Source organism: Simochromis diagramma, unplaced genomic scaffold, assembly GCF_900408965.1.
Source record: "Simochromis diagramma unplaced genomic scaffold, fSimDia1.1 OVJJ01000753.1, whole genome shotgun sequence".
Lineage (NCBI taxonomy): Eukaryota > Metazoa > Chordata > Actinopteri > Cichliformes > Cichlidae > Simochromis > Simochromis diagramma.
Window position 1 is genome coordinate 15,368,856 of NW_024387523.1, and position 20,734 is coordinate 15,389,589.

The 20,734-nt window shown below is 42.9% G+C and overlaps 1 protein-coding gene across 1 annotated transcript in view; it reads left to right on the forward strand.

Moving 5' to 3' along the window:
- Positions 1–3,389: 3,389 nt before the first annotated feature.
- The window catches only part of col8a2 (collagen, type VIII, alpha 2), a 56,904-nt gene continuing 39,559 nt past the window's right edge, over positions 3,390–20,734 (forward strand). The window contains exons 1-2 of the mRNA XM_040020303.1: positions 3,390–3,842; positions 4,049–4,265. The gene's annotated coding sequence lies outside the window, so the exon portion shown is untranslated. The remainder of the gene's footprint in view (positions 3,843–4,048; positions 4,266–20,734) is intronic.

A 20,734-nucleotide genomic window follows, 5' to 3' on the forward strand; every position in this document is an offset into this window, starting at 1 on the left:
GGCAACAATATGCGTCAGGTGAGCCAAGAGGAGTCTAGCCACAAAAAAAAAATAATTCTCCTCCTCTACCCGCTCTATCCATCCACCTATCCATTCTTCTCACTTCTCTACTCTCTTGTGCCCTCCCATAACCCCACCCACACTCTCCACCCTCATGCCAACTAAGGGCAGAGCCCCAAGCCCATCTCAGAGGAATTTCCTTGTTGAAATTCACATAAATTTCAGAGGCTTCAAGTTTTATCCACAGTGTGTGAAACTACTGAACCTCCAATAACTCTAGCATTCACTTTCCATTCCTCCCTTGCTTCTGTATGGCACCTTCTTTAAAAGTTTCTGTCTTTTCCTTTTTGGTTATCCTCTTCGCATTAGCTTTTTAATGTTTTTTGCATCTCTGTTGTGCTGCTTTATTATTCCCTTCTTGAAATTTCCTTTTCTTATGCCTTATCCCTTCCCTTCCTCCCTCACCAGCTTTTTTCACTCATCTTAAACTGCCTTGTGCAGGCACAGCCTGGTGAATGCCAGGCATTCCTTTGTAAGGTTAGAACAGACAAAGGTGGACCACATCACCTGAGAGAAAACGGCCCTTTTGAATTGTCGCACAAGGGAAAGAGAGGCTGATAGTGAATAAAAGAGGGACTATAGAAGCACAGGAGAAAAGAGCAGGATGGAAGAGAGGAACACCTGTCCTCTGTTGTCCTTGTGTGAACCTTCAACTCTGACCTTCGCTAATGGATATCAATGGCTTGTTTGAATAAAAGGGGCTTAGCTGAAGGAAAGTGCATTAGGTGTAGGTGCTCCTAATCCTGCTATGAAAAGTGAATGAACGCTGTGAATCAGAATAATGTCTCCAAACACTCTTAACCGTTACCCATGTTAGCTTATGCTATCAACGCAGTCACTGCCATACAATACTTCACTCAGAGAGTGACCACTGAATCGAATAAACAAGGTCATATTACAACCCCAAACTTAATTTCAATCAAGCTCACAAGCAACTCCACCCTATAACACACTCCAGCCATTCACAGGACCCACACAAGGAACACACATGCTCAGTGCACCCCCAGACAAACTCCCTCCACCCTTAACACACCACCTTTGAGAACAGACCCCCATACGTTAGCACATAGGGAGTCTATGTTTGGGCACACTAGGTGTGGTGTAGGGCGTAGTTTATCTGTGACGCCAACCTGTCCCTGATGTCTTATTTTGGGGGTTTCTGACCAACATCAAGAGCAAAGCGGGTCCGTGTGATGCAATGCAACGATTTTCCAGCCACTGTTTGTTTTTGTTCTTACTAATGGAATGGAGCGGAGGGGAAAAAGTGGAGTGAAAAAAGGCAAACTTATGACGACCAGGTGTTTTTTCCCTCTCCTCGGGAATGTTTCACCTTGTAAAAGCAAAGCGAGTGGGAGGGGGCTTTCGTACCATGCTATAGTGGTGAGTGGTGTGGGGACTTTTCAGGGGGTGAGTGTAGGCTGACCAAATGAGTGAACATAAGCGTTTGTTTTGTGTCTGTGTGAGAGTATTAGAAGGTTAGCTGAGATTTGTTGATGAGCCCGAGGTGGAATTCTTCAGTGCAACTGTAGCATGGCCATAACTGGAAGAGGCGGAGGCTTTCTTGTGGTTGTGTGCGAGCCTCCGCCGACTGATTTTTTTTGCCCCATTGAGCTACAAACAGCGATCACTTGTGCGGCGGGGCGTGATCAACAAGCGGCACGCATGCACGCAGAAACACATACACCTGGGGCGGGGGATGAATGGCAGGCCTAACTACTACACAGGGTTCCTATTGATGACATCATTACTGGGCATATGGTTACTCCACCCTTTATATGTTCAGAGGACCATTCAACTTGCACCATGGCTCTTTCACAGGAATGACGCCTGTTGCTTTTTTTTTTTTAATTATTCAATTTGGTTCGGCTCCAGTCGTGAACAGGATACTTATTTTAGCTGATCACGATGGCACTTATGGCAATTATCAGCAGTCACATTTATGACCATCCATCACTGCAGATGTCTCCTTTTTAGCCCTCTCGTGCACGTCTAACCACTTTGCTATCTTGATATTTGCTCAAAAGAGTGCAAATAAAACGCATAAAACCCCATCTGTACTATAAATTTTGCCATAATGGCATCCTTCAAAAAGTAGATCCCCATTAAATATTATAATAATGATCCAAATATGCCCTTTTGAGACGCTCTCATGCAAGGAAAAGCTGACTTCAGCCCGACTTTGCTTCTAAAAGTTGGTAGATTACACACTCTGGGGACGTTTATTACTCCTCATGTGCAAAACATGAATGAGAGAAAGTGCCGTGGGGCTGCCAACTTTTGACAACTCTCTGTTACTTGCAGAGTGACTGAAGCAATGAATCAGTGGATGCTGCCGAAATGACAGAGCCTTAAATAAACCAGTAACTGGCACAACATCATAATGAGGGGAAGAACTTGGGCAACTCTAAAATCCTCTTTATTGTTTCTCCCTCTCTCTCTCTCTTTCCTCTTGGTGCAGATCTGTTTGGAATCCCAGTCTCTATCTGATCTTTAAATCAGTCAATGGCTCTGTCCCAGTAGGTCTTTCAGGAAAAGGCTAGGCCAGCTTTCCTCCCAGTGTATCCAATCAGAAGCGTGGAACAGCATGCTCGTCAAGGTCCACTACCATAGCAAAGAGCCAGCTAGCACGCTGCCAGTTAAACACTGAATGCTAAGTCTGTTTTGATCCTACTAAGTTGCTGCTGTATGGGAAGTAACCTGTACTAAATGATAAGGGATGGCTGTGGCTCGTCCAGGTTGTTAGCAAACATCCAAAACATTACCAGTTTTCATGAGAATTTGCTTATTTTCCCGGCAATCACCTGGCACGCTTCAAAGACGAGGAATAGTTGATACTTGTAATACGTGCCACGAATAGATGAGGCGGACTAAAGAAATGTAAAAAGATGTGATTAACCGCACTATGGTGATCAAAACGAAGAAAGTGGCACCATGTGACAACTGCACACGACCTACAGCAGGTTTTAGGTGATGGTGCAATGCCGCTTTGAGCCTTACCGTTGTCCACTGTCATGTCATCCACAGACTTTATCAATAAAGCTGCAAAAGAAATAAAGTATAAGCTGGATCTCATTTGCAAGACTGATTTGTGATCATGTTTCAAAACAGTAAACAGGCTAAAAAGGCAGCGTGATTTCCTGGAGGTGAGTTTGGGAAGGCGAGGAGAACAGTGAGAAGCAGAACATGAGACGCCTCCGAATTCCCCTCTTCTCGTCTTTTTTTTGTTCCCCTTCCCTCCTCTTCATCCTACCCCACCCCTCTCTGCGCGGCTGCTACCCCACCCCATCCTGCTCACTCCCCTCCTTCTTCACTGCAGCCAGCCACAGACACTTGCTTTTTGTATCAAGGGGGCTAACCCAATGAACAATCCTGTCCGTCTTTCCCAAAATAAGCTGGTGGGAGAGGGATCGCGTAGTAAGCCAGAGAGATTGGAGCAGCGAGGTGCACAGCCCCCCCCGCCCCACCTCGGGTTATAAGTCCTTGGAGTGGGAGCACAACCTGCTTGGACCCAGATACACTGCCTCGCTGCCTGCCTGCCTGACTGACCTGAGTGACTAACTGACTGAGTTCCACTTCACTGCTACTCACTCTCTCTCCCTCTGTGTCCTGCTCCCTTGCTCCTTCCCTCCTACTTTCCACCCTGGAGAGCAAGAGCGCACAGATTGGGAAGGTGTTCCTCAGACCTGCGTCTGGACGGCTCGAAGACGACACAGAGAGGACGTTTCCCCATTCTCACCCTTTTATCACCTCTGTCACTTTTGCCACCTCTGCCCCCCCAAAAAGTACATGGATAGAACTTTTTTTCTTTCTCCCTTCCTTCCTTTTTGTTTGTTTTTGTTTTTGCTGGAAGCAGAAAATTAAAAGTTTTGCAGACAGTTATCTCAACCTGCAGTTGAAGATTTTCAGTTTTTAACTTTTGCATTTTGTTTTTTTTTTTCTTTTCTTTTCCTTTTTATTGTTTGCTTGTTATTCTTGCACCTGCGAGCAGCGCTGGACCAATTCCGAGTGCCAGATCTTTGCCCAGGAGGACCCTACTTGTTCGCTGAAAACCTGATGCCATCACATCCCATGGGAGACACGAGTGGCTGAAGGAGGGAGGTAGAAGAGACCCTGAACCACCTGACGCACACACCTAACGCTGCCCTTGCCCAGCGATCCTCCCCCCCACCCCTGCTCTCCTCCACCGAGTCTCTGAGGAAAGAAAGGTAAGCAGGTTTCCTCTGAATCCATTAGCATCCTCGTGGCCTGTCATCTCTTTTCTTTTTTGTGCCTGAGGTGGCTAAAAGCAATTAAGAGAGAGAGCGGGAAAGGAGGAAAAACAGATTCCATTTGTTAGTCATGGGACTTGCATAATTCTCCTCAGTCCTAAGCCAGCGCACAGAGTAACAACTTGCAGACTAAAAAGAACTGAGCACACCAAAAGCACACTCAAGTGTTCCACTCACACTGTGTGGACGCTGATTTTTATATAAAATTTGTAGCTGTTGATCTTTGAGTGTCCCGTGAGAGCGATGATCTGGACTGTTGCTTTGTGTATGCGCAACAGGTATGCGAGTTTGAGATCTGGGCTAAGACACTGTTGATGCATCCATGCCCATACATCTGGGACTTTAGTTGATGATGTTGAAGGGGGCGTGGTGTGCATTTCAAGTGTGTATCGGGGGCTCGGCTGTGCAGCAGGATATGTTCAAGGTTACAGATGTAACAAGGGTGTCCTCCATGTGGATGGATCTGTGTTTTCTGTGTAATGCAATAGCTGCTCTTAATCATATAATGATTGGTATGTGCAAGTGCAAAGGAAGATTGCAAACGCACACAAAACGCACACATGCTCTTCTCTTCTCTGCTCTGTCCATCCACTGTGATACCTCTGGCAGGCGACACTGCATTCCTTTGTAACGGCATCCTTCCATCGCAAACAGAGAGAGGACAGACAGTTGTGACTCCGAGCCCTTGGGTGTACTGCACGACAAACTAGCAGGGATAGATAGAGAAAAAATGCAAGCTCTGCTGAGGAGATACATTTTTGATCACATGTGTTTTAGTGCACCAGCAGCAGCAGCGGCGGCGGCAGTGGCTTGTGGTGGCAGCAGTAGAGTTTCTTTGCAAAGGAAGGAGGGGAGGTAGAAAAATATACAGAGTAAGAGAGGTGTAGAGAGAGAGTAAGAGACAAAAAAGTGGAGGGGGGGAGTCTGGAAAAGACAGCGGTCAGGAAATCTGAAATCCAAAAACATTTGGCAGCATCCCTCTACTTTGCTGGCCTACGGCAAGAAAAGTCTACTAAACGTGTACCTGTGTGTATGTGTGAGTGTGTGTGCTGGTATGTGTGCACACATGCTTGCCCTTATGTGACTGGATCTCCACTAGAGTGTGTAAACAATCGTATGGGACACACACTGGAGTGTGAGCGCTCTTCTTTGTTGGTGAGCAACAACAGGAGTGTGCAGAGCTGCTGGTGTGCAGCAGTGAGCCAGCTTCCAGTCAGCTTTCCACACGTGCATGGCTTTGTTTCGATTAAAGAATTGATAGATTAAAAGATTTACATTCCTCTCAACTTCTTCAAGAATTAACGGTCTGTTTTGTGTTCAGCGCTTGACAAAACCTGGGCTAAATGACTTTCACCGATTTCACAGTGGGCGGCGACTGGTCAGTTAGTGGCTGACTTGTGGTTACAAGCAGCTCAAGTGTGTGTTTTGTGTGTAGTGCATTATATAACCACAGTTACCAGACTCCAACCAGCTGCCCATGCAGCCCTTTGATACAGAGTGCCAAAAGTGTGACCAAGCATACACAAGCAACAGTCACGCTGGATACACAGCGGCACACACGGCACACTTTATGCCCCGTGTAAAGCAAACACCTCCATGTGGATTTACACCTCACACACACACACACACACGTTTCCAACAGATGAACATACTCGACTGTCAGCGCTGCTGCCAGACTGCCTGCTCATATACTGCTGAGCTTCTCATCCCCCACTGCATTCAGTTTATAGGCTGTAACATGTGACGTTTTTACACTCCAAACTCAACACCAGCGCTTGAATTTTTTCCCCCTCAGTAGTTTAAAGGGAATTTATTTATTTTCTTCCTTAAATGTTGCAGTAAAAGAATAAAGGACATCTTTGTGGATCTGTAAACTCTTGGGCGAGCTTTCATAGCCATTACAGCGGCACACACCAGAGACAGCCAGCAGAAAACCTGTTCTCGGATGTCTCCCTCGTTACAAATACCCATCTGTTTTGCTAATGTCCTGTATTTGTGTGATCGAAGAGCAAAACAGAAGGATAATAAAAATAGAAATGTTGCTGTGCTGATGAACTGTGTCACCCTCTTGTAAAACAGTCCAAAGTGTGTGACCTCAAGGGGGCAGAATAGCAGGCAGTTTCAAAGACACCTGGCACTGTGTAGTTAAAAGCATACCTATTGTTCTCTCTGCTAATTTTCAAATGAATCTTTATTGAAACATGTTTAAGTAATCTTAAAAATATTATTCTTTTTATAAATTGCCTCACAACTCTGATAACATTCAAAGAGGTGCCCTAATTCACTGTTACAGTACAGCTGATCATAATTCATTTTCATTTTCGCTGACTTAGAGGAGGGGATATCTGCAGTCCATCACATCACTTACCAACTGTACTCAGTTTTCAGCCTCCCCTCTTGTGCTGTTAAATGATGCCAAACCACTTTTAGCAGACTGTATCAGTTTCATGTGCTAGATTGTGCTTCCTCGCAGTCCCTTTGTAGCCGTGGCTGTGTAAGCTTTTGCATGTGTGTTTGTGTTTGAGAGCGGGCAAGCACTTGTGGCTCTATTACTTTCAGTGCTAGCAGGAAATGAAGGAGAATGCCACTCATTTTCCAGCAAACGTAAACGCCCACCTTATTCCTACACAAACACAAAATCACATGAATGGACACACATACAAGTTCTCCCTGAGCCTTTTGAGTCGCGGTCTTTTTGTTTGTCTGTGGTTTTATTATATAATCCTTATTTTTACTTTGTTCTTATGTTACTGGGGATTTTTCTTCTTTCATATCTGTTCCTTCTGTGTTCCTAGCTTTTTTGTTTGTTTGTTTGTTTTTTACAAGTACTTCCTATTTTATTTTGAAACTTCTTCTACGATTTTAGTTTGCTCTAGTGGTGTGGAATACTGCAAATTCTGGTACTGCAGATACCAATACCGATGCCGATACTTTTATCTTATATAGGCAGCTGATGCAGGGTAGAGCAATGTGCAATAACTTAAGAGATAATCCTCAAGAGACCTGGAATGTAAGGTCTCTAAAGCACTTCGCGTCAGCTTCTGTTGTTTAAACGTGCTATAGGCTATAAATAAAACAGACATGACAGTCAACACAAAAAGGTTCAGACATTTTTCATAGTTTGAGATATATTTTTTCATTTCCAAAAGAAAAATAAATTATTTAACACAAATCAGAAGGCTGCATACTGATCTCAGAGGCTATTAGGCTACTATCGACTCTGATATCAATACTTAGATATTCGGATCCATCTGCCCACCTCTACTCTCCTCCTATCTTCCTGTTTCTGCCCTTGTTATTGTGTTGTTTGGGTTCACCTACGCCATATTATGCTTTTCTACCAGATGTGTGTATTTGTTAGGTTGTCTGCTTCCTTGCTCCCCTTCTGTTATTTTGTCGTCTCGTAAAGGTTAAAGATTTCCCTGCCCCCTTGTGAGCCTGGTTTAAAGTTCTTTTGTTCAGTATGCCAGCTGTTAGGTCAGCCTTAAGAACTTTCCTCCATGATTTTCCTAACATGACTCTGTGGTACACAAACAGACACAAATACTGTGCAGCACCCATTATGGGGAATGCTAACTGGTGCTGCTGATATACTGAATGAAGAATTCCAGTGAAGGATGGGGGAAACACTATACAGGTCCTGGTCTTGATCAGAGCCTGGCCCATAATATTAAAGATTAATTGGCTGGATTTGTTTTTCAGCTAATAGGGGAATTAGAAAAAGACACAGTGAAAGGCATGAACTTGTTTCCCCGTGCCGACGCATGGAGATTTGCATCCTGCCTCCTTTTGCTTCCTTTGACCTCGTGTGTTTATACTGTCTAAGCTTATTTGAACATCAACAGTAGCCATCTTGGCCCGCACATGCGAGCTGATATATGTGGAAGTCAGTTAGCTGAATGGCAGATAGTGAATCTGCGCAAACATACGGCCCTCCAGAGTGGATGGAACAGCATGTTGTTAATCAGGCCCTTGTTTTGAAGGACATTGTTTTGGCTCTCAGCTCAGAGCTAGAGGACAGAAAGACGAGGAGAGGGGGAAAAATGCAGTTTTCTCTCATTTGAGCTCTGTTTCATGTGGATTAGAATTTTGACAGCTTTGATTATTTAGTTTTCTATTTGAATTATTCTCTGATTCATTTACCTGTTTCCCTTTATCTGTGTTTACCGATCTCCCACTCCTATTCCCTCATAACTGTGTCTGGACCAGAGGAAGTTTTTCCACTGTGCTGGCAGCAACAAGGGGATGGAGAAAGAGAGACGGGGGGAGAGCAAGCAGTGGGGAGGCTTGGCAAACGTGTTATTTTCCCTCCGCCTCCCATTGACTCTGTCAGCAGTGGTTCAATCTTTTAAAAAAAGAAAGCGTGCAAGCGCAAAGTAGCTTGACAACATACCCTTTTCGGCTATCAGAAGAAACTTATCAGTCATACAGCAGCAGGAGGAAACTGGCGGTGGCATTACTACCCCACCCCCCAACAGCCCCCTTTCTCCTTGACTTTTATCCAGTTGTTTTAGCATCTCTCCGTTTTCCCCATTTCTTTCCATCTTATTTTACTGGTTTAGTCTACAAATCCTTTTGGACTGAACCCCAACTCTTTACTGGGCTCAAACTAAAACCCCTGTGGTAAAGCAGTGCTCTTCCCCAATGCCAAACATTGCTTTTAGTCAGTGAAGCCCGAACAAAGCGCAGTGAGGAAACAAGCCGCGGACGGAATACGTATTGAGCAACAGCTTCCCGGAGTCACATCTATGTTTTTCCCGCCTGCCTCTGAGTGTTGTGGGATGACAGCTTGTGTTTCCAAAGGGAACCCAACAGGAACAAACAGGAATGAGAGCGTCGGTGCTCATCCAGCAACAGAGCTGTTTCTAGTTAATGAGATGTGACATCTGCTGTTCTGCTGATGAGGCTGAGTTTTCCTTGGTTTTAACTCTGGATGCAAAGATGCAAAAGATTCCCAGCATCTCCAGGGGATGTGTGGAGCGATGTCGCTGCTCAAAAGTCTCGTAACACCGAGAGAAGCCAAAAGAAGACTGTTTGATGTTTGGGCGGCTGCGTAGCCCACGTGTTTGTACGTTCAGATAGTTAGTGCAAATGAACATGTGCGTGGAGTGCATGTGGGCAAGTCTATTTGTCTTACCTCTCATTCATTGCCCCCCTCTTGCCCCCCCCACCCTTAACGTCTGGCGAGGGTTTTGTTTGGGGCTTCCAAAAGCAGGACTTTTGGCCAACTCTTAACAGGGGTCAGCTCCTCAGTATAAAACTTACATTATCCCTCTTTTCATCTTGTTGCAGACGTACTTCCCAGGCCAGCAGTTTATTTTTATTATTTCACTTCAGATGCGGGATGGATATATCTCTCTCTGACGGGTCAATAGTGAGTAAGGGTTTGGAAACAGCTCTTCTGAGACTATTTGAAAAGCTCCAGACTTTGTTTTTGTTCAGTCTGTGCTTGATTTAGATTTGTGCGTAGGTGTTTGTAAAAAAAGGAGAAAAGAGACTAGGGTTATTGTGGTGTTATGATCCCCTTGGAGCCCGATAATAAAAAGTATTTCAGAAAGCCAGATTCTCTGGTGTAGAAAGGGGGATGCTTACTAAGTGACACATGTATCACATGCTAACACAGAGTAGAGTTTTCCCAGTGACCACTTGTAGACAACAACAACGTCTGCTATCAACAAACAACCACACTGCTAAATTTGGAGCTTCTAATTTCTTTATACCACAGAAATGTGTATTAACCACACCCCTGGAGCAACAAAAGTGTCATCTATTTGACCTACGCCATCTAGTGGTCACAGGTATAGTGGCCTCAAACACACCGCAACTTAAGAAAACACCAGAAAATAGAAAAATGGTGCAACAACAGGGAAAAAAAAGCACCAAAAGCTCACCAAAACCCCTCACAAAACACAACCGAAGTAGTTTTGGGAAGGCAATAACGTGACGGAACAGCAGCGGAAGTGACAAGCTAACAGTAAATGGCTAGCAGCAAACATGTATGTGCAGTATTATACGAGTCATGTGATTAAAACACACATTACCTGCATCTTTTCCTCCCTCACAACACGAAGAATCCTCCATGTCTTTTGTCTCAGAGCGACCCTTCACATTTTGGTTTCTGTCACTTCCAGAACTGGTCGGTCACAGTAATGTCTCCGCATAAACACGTCCATTATGTTTTCTGAGATTTTGCTTTTCTGTACTTTCATTGTGTTCCATTCAAGTTCCAATATATTTCCATACTTGCACTTGCTAGTGTTTTCTTAAGTTGCAGTGCATTTAAACTATCAGGACCAACATACATAGAACTTACAGGTAATAAGGAAGAAAAGGAAGAACTCAAAATTTTATGTTTGTCACTCTTCGTGTAGGTTTTTATATATAAAGAGCCTACCTGTGCATGAACATGGAGTTCACTGGGAGAAGTGTGAAAAAATGTTTAAAAGAATTAAAAAAAAAAAAATACACAAAAGCACAAGCGGTGGCTGCAAGAAACACGTTTCATTGTTCTTAACTCTCAGTTTATTTTAACTCTTTGTATTGTTGCATTAGCTTTGCTTACTTTTCTGCAGCACGCTAAGGACCAACAATAGCACAAGAAAGAGTACTTCACAGACTGGTTGTTTGTGACACTGCCCCCTGGTGCCATTAAACAGCTACAATATGTAGATGACAGTCTGCAAAGCTGTATGTGAGCAAATGCAGACAAGAATGCAATATCAAAAAAGTCACCTTTGTGCTACTGAGAGTCATTGCTGGCATGATTAAGCTGCACTTGTCCACTGTGAGGGAAGGGTTGCCGCAAGCCAGTATAAAGTTGTCATCAGATTTCTATCCTCATGTGAGCGGGATCCTCCAGGATGACAATGCCCCAGTCCATATGGTTTGAGATGTCACTGAGTGGTGTGATGAGTATAAAAACCATGGACTTTCACATGGACCAGTTTTAAACTCAATTGAACTCGTGTTTGAAAGTGTTCTCAGTCTTCACAAAAACGTCAATACTTCTTAGAGGAATTTGTCTCTCCAGAAGATCTCAACAACCTTGGAAAATTAAAATCAGGGCATATTGGAAACATATTGGGGTCTCTGATGACAAAACACCTCACTAAGACATTTATGTTGGTTTTTCATTTCATTTCTCACCTGTCTGTTAGGTCTCAAGAGCTAAAGCTGAAATATTGCTGCTTTATTACTCTGTTCATACAAAGAAAGAAATCTGAAGAACTTTAAGTCAGTGTCTAGATGGCAGTGGTTGTGATACCTATATCACATGGGCCAATCGTACATTGGGTTCACAAGGGAAAACTTCTTTCCCTATTTCTAAATAACAATGGCTCCTTCTTGTATCCATACCAGATTTCTAACCTATATTATTACTACACTTTATAGTAATTTTATTCCAAACCACAATGTTTACCTAACCATAATGAGGTACTTGTTTTAAAATAAACCAAGATTTCTCTGGAACTTTTGTGTATCCAGATTTTAGCATTAAGTTCGTCAGTACCTCTAAAGCCAATCATTTCATCTGCAGCACTTGTTGGTCTTAAACGCTTTCAAAATATTATATTTTTTATGCTCATAAGATGGGGGAGATTTCTTAACTTAAGTGACTATATTGCAATGATGATCTGCTGCTCAGCATGATATAAAATGAAAACACATTAGACTGTCAGTGTTCCTTATGTCCTTTCACTTGCAGGTGACCGCAGGTACTCACCACATGGCCACAAACATATGTAACCCATCTTTTATCCAACCTTAAAAAAACTAGCAGGGTTTGCCAGTTTCTGCCCAGATAAACACCTGAAATTTAACTTGGCTCGCAGTGTTTCTCGAGGAAGTGGGTTTAAAACAACTTATCCCTGCAACGGACCACCCCCTCGCTTTTGAGCTGTGTCTTTTGAAAATGCTCTTATACCATACTATATTGGCATCTCAGTAGCACAAATTACACCTCTGATGGTTCATACTGTCTTTGTGTACACTTATTTATATTTACCATGGCTCCATTCCCATATGAAGCGAAAAAAATAGAAGAAAAAGAAGAAAAACTAAGCTCTTACATTATTCCCTGATTGTTCAGTGCAGGGTGCTTTTTCTCTCAGACTTTATGTTTAAATGGCTTTGGCTTAGAGACCTAATCCTTTCTGTAAAGACTTTGAGGCCATTGAGCAACATGTGTTTCATAATGCAAATGCTCAAAGGCTTTAGGCAGCATACAACACAACCAGTCCTTCAAGGCTTTTGTCTTGATCATTTCCTGTAATCAGCAGCAAAGTAGTGAAACGACAAAATGGAAAAAAAAAAAGCTTTGTGCTCATTCCAGCTTGTCTGAGGTGCATGCAGTGCAAGCTTTGCTCTACTGTTCTTGTGTGTGTGTGTGTGTGTGTGTGTGTGTGTGTGTGTGTGTGTGTGTGTGTGTGTGTGTGTGTGTGTGTGTGTGTGTGTGTGTGTGTGCATGGTCCTAACTGCAGTTCTTTTGTGTTTATCCCAAAAATATATGTAATGCTTTCTGGAGTCAGACAGCAAAGGCGATGCTGTTTGGCAGCGCTTCTAAGTCCCTAAAGAAGCTGTTGTGGGAGAATTATTGTGTTTCATGCTCACAGGAAAGGTTCTGCCTATAGAAAACAATTTAGGACGGATACATGTGGAGTTGCATTTCATGGAAAACATTTGCGATGCTCCGCAGTGAAAACCAAGATAAACACCAGCCTGACTGCACGACAGCCTTATCGGCTGCCTTTCCACTTTGCATACATTTACAATATGGAACTGCTGTTGGCTGTAAAGCAACGCAGACATGAACTATTTTATTAAAAACTGAGGAAGGTCAAAGATTTACATGATCTGATTAAAATCTGGATATTTTGCAGGTGATATATTACAGAATAAGCGAACGGAAATAAAACATGCCTAACCAGACATTAACCATGCAAGTCTGTGACTGTTTGGACAGTGAACGCTACAGAAGTACAACCACTTCTGGGAAGATGTTCTTTGGCCAACCAACATAATACTTAATTAGGGAGGGCATTGAATCAATTACCACTCACCTTCATGTGGTTTACAGATGGCTGTGCACTCTCTCTCTACACTTTTCCATCTATTTCATCTGCAGGCCCTTAGTTAAAAAAAAAGCACCCCAAAAAAAAGAAAGAAAAAGAAAAAAAAAAAAGACGTTGCCTCATTGCTAATTTGAACCAGAGGAGTGGTCATTTCCTAACAGTGGGCCCCGGCCGAACCGACAACCAGCCCAATGAGCCTCAGCTGGATTGCTCCCAAAACTGGGCAGAAACCACACAAACCCTAGTCTTCCTGACATGTGGTGAAAGTGTGATAGGGATATGGGAAACATCAGCACGAGTTAGGAAAGAGAGATGGAAACACATCTATTTGGAAGAACGAAGTTGGACAGAGTAAAACTGGGGAAGGAGAAAAGTTGAAGGGCCTGCTTTTGGAAGGAGGAGGTAGGAAGAGATGAAAGCACATGGACAGATGAAGGTAAAGAACATAATACTGAGAAAATAAGCTCAGTACGAGGGCACGTCACTTTGTAGCAACCGTGTGCTGTCTTTGATCTGGTTGAGGTTTTGAATGAGGGTCAGCAGAAACATGCAGGGTCACCTGTTTACTCCCAGATGCACATTATTTCCTTTGAATTACTAAATATGAAGTTACCTTTTTTCTATTCCAATATGTGTTCACCCACTATGCCCATTCTTCAAATTTACAATCAACATGTCATCAGTCTCTATCAGTCTGAGTATTTCTTTTAAGATTTAAAAGCCACAATTGATGAATCACAGTGCTGCCTTTATATTGTATTAGTATTTAATTTAGCAACATGGTCTCATTGTGTCCTGTCATACAGGATTAATTTGTTCTACTCCAATCACTGTAACTGGATATTCTGTATCTGTCATTGTCTGGAAGGAAGAGGCAGGGATAACAAGGAGGAGGAGGAGGAAGACGAGGATGCAGACATGTCTGCCAGATCAATATAGTGAGACAACGTGTCCTGAATGCTGCGTCCCTGCCATATGACAGCCCACTGATTCAAACCTTATGCTGGAAGAAGAGAGACAATGAGCAGACTCCAGTGTTAGAGGCTTGTTCACGGTTAAATTGCAAAGAAAAATTTGAGGAGGGCTTTCGCTTGTACTGAAGCCTTGTTTTTCTGAACTTTTCAATGTTACAGTCTGGAATTTGCAAAGGGCCACTTACATATAGGGACGGTGTTACAGTGAATTATTGCAGATACCCCTGGCATTTTGGACTTTTCTTTTAAGCATTGTTGGTTTTAACAACAATGCTAACTCTTATCAGTGGTGTTATTAGGTGCTGCAGAAGATTCAAGCAGAAAATCAGCTAAACTAATCACGCATATTTAGTCCAGCACCTTACAGTTGGCTCATAGAGTCAGGAGAAGACAATTGGTTTGAAAGAGAAGTGAACGAGTGAAAGAGCCAGCTCTTTTTCCTAATGCCATAACCCAGTGCGTCACGCAGTACTGCTAAAGAACACTTTGTGGGTAACTGACACACACTAGCAGTTTTGACACGAACTGCATTATCTGACACACCAGAAATAGAAGTATGAAGTAGCATAGAAACCACACAAATCTAGAAGTGCATGGTTAATTTAACCTGGCAGAAAGCACCTTCCCCCCATTTCCTTTTATTAAAACCAGTTTCTAATTGGTGTTGCCTCTTGCTGGGGTTACCGAGCTGCCGCAATGATGTAGGTTTGACGCAATATTTTTTGGTTTCTTTTGGTCTAGAGACTGAATAGCAATACCACCTGGCAACCTCTGGTTGTGAGGGAGAAATCTTTATTCCCAGACTGGTTGCAGACGGGTGAAACTGGTCACCAGGAGAAAGCAGATGCTGCACAAAAATTCTTCTTGTGATTGCTTTGTTCACTAGTTCACTAGCAGATTGCTGCAGTTGCTCATAGTTTGCGTGGTGGACACAAACTACAGAAGACTTGTCTGCAGCCACTCATTATTTACTCTTTGAGATGTTGTGACACTTGAAAAATGTGACTCAAACAGGAAACAGAGAATGTTTGCTTTCAAAGTAAAAGTTAGACTTTTCATAAGCCACAGCTTTTAATTTTAAATGAATTTAAATGAATGTTTCGTGTTTCCAGTTTGTGTTGCATTTTTCACAGTTTCACTACAGCTTGGTGAGTATTGTTCATGGATAAGTCGGTGCAAACCACTGGTGACTACATCAACAGGTGACCAAAGGAATCGCAAGGAGGTTCTTGGGGCAGCATCGTATACTTTTCTGCGACCAGTTACACGTAGCGACAACAGACGACTCGCAAACCAGTTAGGGAATACACATTTTCCTTAGCAGTGACTGCTGACAACATCGAGCAACCACTTGCCAACCAATCCCTGAATACACAGTTTTCACTACTCACTGCTAGTGACCACTGACTGGTCTCTATTCCTGCATGAATGGATTTTTAGCAATGGAGTTCACACCAACTGCCAGCAATCTTCAGCAGCCACACGCAGCCTGCATATTCTTTGCGTGGTAGTCAAGTAGTCACAGACAAGTCTCTAGGCTAGTGTGACCGAGGCCTTAATGGTATGTTACACATTTCCTTGCTCTGATTGCTAATTGATTCTTGATTTTCATACCTCTGCAGGTGCGTCTGAGACATTGTACAGGGAGTGCAGAATTATTAGGCAAGTTGTATTTTTGAGGGATAATTTTATTATTGAACAACAACCATGTTCTCAATGAACCCAAAAAACTCATTAATATCAAAGCTGAATGTTTTTGGAAGTAGTTTTTAGTTTGTTTTTAGTTTTAGCTATTTTAGGGGGATATCTGTGTGTGCAGGTGACTATTACTGTGCATAATTATTAGGCAACTTAACAAAAAACAAATATATACCCATTTCAATTATTTATTTTTACCAGTGAAACCAATATAACATCTCCACATTCACAAATATACATTTCTGAGATTCAAAAACAAAACAAAAACAAATCAGCGACCAATATAGCCACCTTTCTTTGCAAGGACACTCAAAAGCCTGCCATCCATGGATTCTGTCAGTGTTTTGATCTGTTCACCATCAACATTGCGTGCAGCAGCAACCACAGCCTCCCAGACACTGTTCAGAGAGGTGTACTGTTTTCCCTCCTTGTAAATCTCACATTTGATGATGGACCACAGGTTCTCAATGGGGTTCAGATCAGGTGAACAAGATGGCCATGTCATTAGTTTTTCTTCTTTTATACCCTTCATTGCCAGCCACGCTGTGGAGTACTTGGACGCGTGTGATGGAGCATTGTCCTGCATGAAAATCATGTTTTTCTTGAAGGATGCAGACTTCTTCCTGTACCACTGCTTGAAGAAGGTGTCTTCCAGAAACTGGCAGTAGGACTGGGAGATGAGCTTGACTCCATCCTCAACCCCAAAAGGCCCCACAAGCTCATCTTTGATGATACCAGCCCAAACCAGTACTCCACCTCCACCTTGCTGGCGTCTGAGTCGGACTGGAGCTCTCTGCCCTTTACCAATCCAGCCACGGGCCCATCCATCTGGCCCATCAAGACTCACTCTCATTTCATCAGTCCATAAAACCTTAGAAAAATCAGTCTTGAGATATTTCTTGGCCCAGTCTTGACGTTTCAGCTTGTGTGTCTTGTTCAGTGGTGGTCGTCTTTCAGCCTTTCTTACCTTGGCCATGTCTCTGAGTATTGCACACCTTGTGCTTTTGGGCACTCCAGTGATGTTGCAGCTCTGAAATATGGCCAAACTGGTGGCAAGTGGCATCTTGGCAGCTGCACGCTTGACTTTTCTCAGTTCATGGGCAGTTATTTGGCGCCTTGGTTTTTCCACACGCTTCTTGCGACCCTGTTGACTATTTTGAATGAAACGCTTGATTGTTCGATGATCACGCTTCAGAAGCTTTGCAATTTTGAGACTGCTGCATCCCTCTGCAAGATATCTCACTATTTTTGACTTTTCTGAGCCTGTCAAGTCCTTCTTTTGACCCATTTTGCCAAAGGAAAGGACGTTGCCTAATAATTATGCACACCTGATATAGGGTGTTGATGTCATTAGACCACACCCCTTCTCATTACAGAGATGCACATCACCTAATATGCTTAATTGGTAGTAGGCTTTCGAGCCTATACAGCTTGGAGTAAGACAACATGCATGAAGAGGATGATGTGGACAAAATACTCATTTGCCTAATAATTCTGCACTCCCTGTAGACTAATAGATTTGCTCTTACTCGTTTATCTTTCAATTCCAGGCTTCTACACGAGTGACAAAACTCAAGACCTTTTAAAAAAGTCTTTTAGACATTGCCACAGGATAACAATTTCGTTAATTTTGAATATAATATAAGAATATGAAATAATAGGACAATGTACAGTCCACTATATTGGTTGGTTCCTTTATCATTAGTTCTTCATGCTGAAACCATACCCAGGCTGCAAACATTTTCACTAAATATACATATTTCTGCCAGAATCTGTGTTTTAGCTTTGTCTTTTTTGTTTGCAGTCTGTTGTCTTGTCTTGAGGTATGCTTAGGAAGCTTAGCTATGACAGACCAGGCCATTACCTCTCACGTGGAGACAATGATAAATCCAGACCATGTCAACACTTGTTGGAAATATGCAGATGCCCGGACAGTACACTCTTATAGTGCTCTAATGAATTGTAGGGGTTTCCTTGGGGGGTCTTTATATGGGTGCATGTGATCCAAAAAACAGCTTCTCTGACATTTCTCTCTGTCTTGTGTCTCGTTTTGTTTCTGTGTATAATTCTGTTGATTGGAAATGTCTTGCTGTTTTCCCCAGAGTTTTGGTTGTTGAAAGGCGATCTCCCAGTGTGCACAAAGTGATGATGAGATTCAAATTATTCCAGACTTCTTTCCTAAGGCAAATAATGCTTCTGTTGCAGAACAGATTCTTGCTGCTATCCTCTTGCTGCTGTTAGTCACACCAATTTCACAGGTTTTTTCCACAATTCAGATGGTGATTTTTTGCTGGCAGTTAAAGCTTTTGACTTGTGAAATTCAAAATGTATGAGTACATTGTGATAAGAACATGTAAAAAATGCATAAGCTATGATTTGCACCAATACTAGGGTGTTACATCATGTTTTGTTATTGAGTCTATCACTTTGGAGCAGCACTCCAACCAAATACAAAGAAAAATTTCATCTCACGTTACTTGTGTGAATGCAGTGGCATGAGTAAGGTTGTTATCAGTGTCTTATCATCAGGAGCATCAGGTGAGAAGAGCTGATGTGTCTTTGCAATCCAGTGTAAAGCAACTTTCTGCATAAGTTTAAACATTTTTAGTTGTGCAAATGCAGATTCTCCTGTCTTCCCATCACTTGATGCATTGCATAGACTTTGTATGTAACTCCTAAGGAAGAGGTGTAGGTTCGATGTACTGAGGTGGAGGGTAACATCATGGAGGCTGAGGTGGAAGATGGGTGTGTAGCATTTAAATTTGAATTCAATTAAACTTATACTAATGAGTGCATTTGCAGGTTTTTATCTAACAATAACATTGTTACTGTACAGAATCTGACCTCTGTTAATATTCTTCTGTTGTCAAAAAAATTCATTGGCTGCCGTCTGCCTGAAGGCCATCGCCAGATCCTCCTGTCTCAGGAAAACCCGTGCCATCACAGGTGTGCACCCCACCCACCACCAGTTTGAGCAGCTGCCCCACACCCCACCCCTGTCCACTCACCTCACCAATCTGAGCCATGGTCTGAGTAACCCTCATCACTCAGGCCACTCAAATACAGACTCTGTACTCATACTACATCTGTACTGAACTCAAACTCCTACGCATACCACTACAGGCTAATTTTGCTTGTTTATTCACAAACTGGTGTGAAAGCTAAGGTAGTTAGAACTCCACCAAGCAGAGGTTGGCATCAGTGGTTTTGTTACTGCTGCTATACTTCTTGACCAGTGACAAATATCAAACAAATGGTAGAAGACTCCACTGAGTCTGCATCTGTTAATCTGCTAATCTACTCCATGTGACAAAATTCTCCTGTCTTTATCCCTACACATTACACAGCTCGCAATACAGTTATTCAGAAGGGGGGTAGCTGTAATGCTGCCAGTGTTCAAAATTGTCCAAATAGTTCTTAGGCCTGCCAGACACAACAGCATATTCACAGTTTCTGCTTGCCTGTGGATTTTATTCAGTCTTGCACATTTTGATCCTGCATTTGTTGAGTCTTTTAGCAAAATTGGCATTTTGCTTTGCTTTGCATTTTTTGACACTTCCTACATATCTCGCTTGTCTATTGTCAAGAGACACCACAGTGGCACCGTTGTCCTTGTCCATTTTCTGCAAAGTGCATGTGAGCAAGTTTCGGGTGCTCCTGAACACGTTCAGGTAAACGTCAGAGACGATATATGGCTGATCTGTAACCTCTGCTGCATCCTATGTACTCCCTGCAGCTTCTCTGTGTTTTCCCACTGGTGCATCACTCACTCCATAGAGGGCGTCTGGAATGCGTCTGCAACCACTTTCGTTGCATTTTTCAGATTCAAGAAGAGAATTCAGACAGTAACACAAAGCATCTCTGGTGGGTGGGAGCATAGATACAGAGGATACAAAGTAATGGATCGTGTTGTTTGTTAGCTGAGAAAATGGTCTGATCCCCAGATATTGAAATTGAGACTGTCTAGAGCTTAACTGTTTGAAAAGTGTGTTAGAACAAAGAAACATCTTTGCTTTGCTTTCTTATTATTCTTTGGGAAACTCAGTTTTAAATGCACATGTTAAGGTTTTGTCTCCGCTATCAGTCTAGACTCCATTTATTTACACATCTGTGCTTGTACGATAAGCAAATTGTAGCCATTACCGTATGAGTGTGAGAAGGCAATTGTGTTTCTTTTTTTTCGCCTCACAGTGGGGATAAATAAGCAGAGGCAGACAGGGTGTGGGGTGGGGGATGTGGGTCAGAAAAAAGGAAAAGTAAAAAACGTGCACAAACAAAAATGAGTGTGACCACTGTGGGAGATGTGGTGAACATCAAGATGGGGGGAGTGGGGTTGGGATGGGAGGGTGGGTGGTTGGGTGAAAGAAATTTGGCATCTTGGATGGAAACGAAGGCCTGGAGCCGGCACGCACTCGCACATAAACACGTGCGCACATACGCACACCAAGACAGTCCAGACACCGGCACTCATCATTCAAACGGCTTTTTAAGAGCCATTTAAGTAATTCCAATGAAAACCGCAGCCGTTATAATACCTTGTCCATGGGAGACAGAAAGAGACTAAGTTATGGCATGGGCAGGGGTAGGGGGTGAGAGGTGGTAGAAAGAAAATGCAGGAAAAGTAAGTCAGACAATGTTTGCTTTCAAGTCTGCACTTTGAATC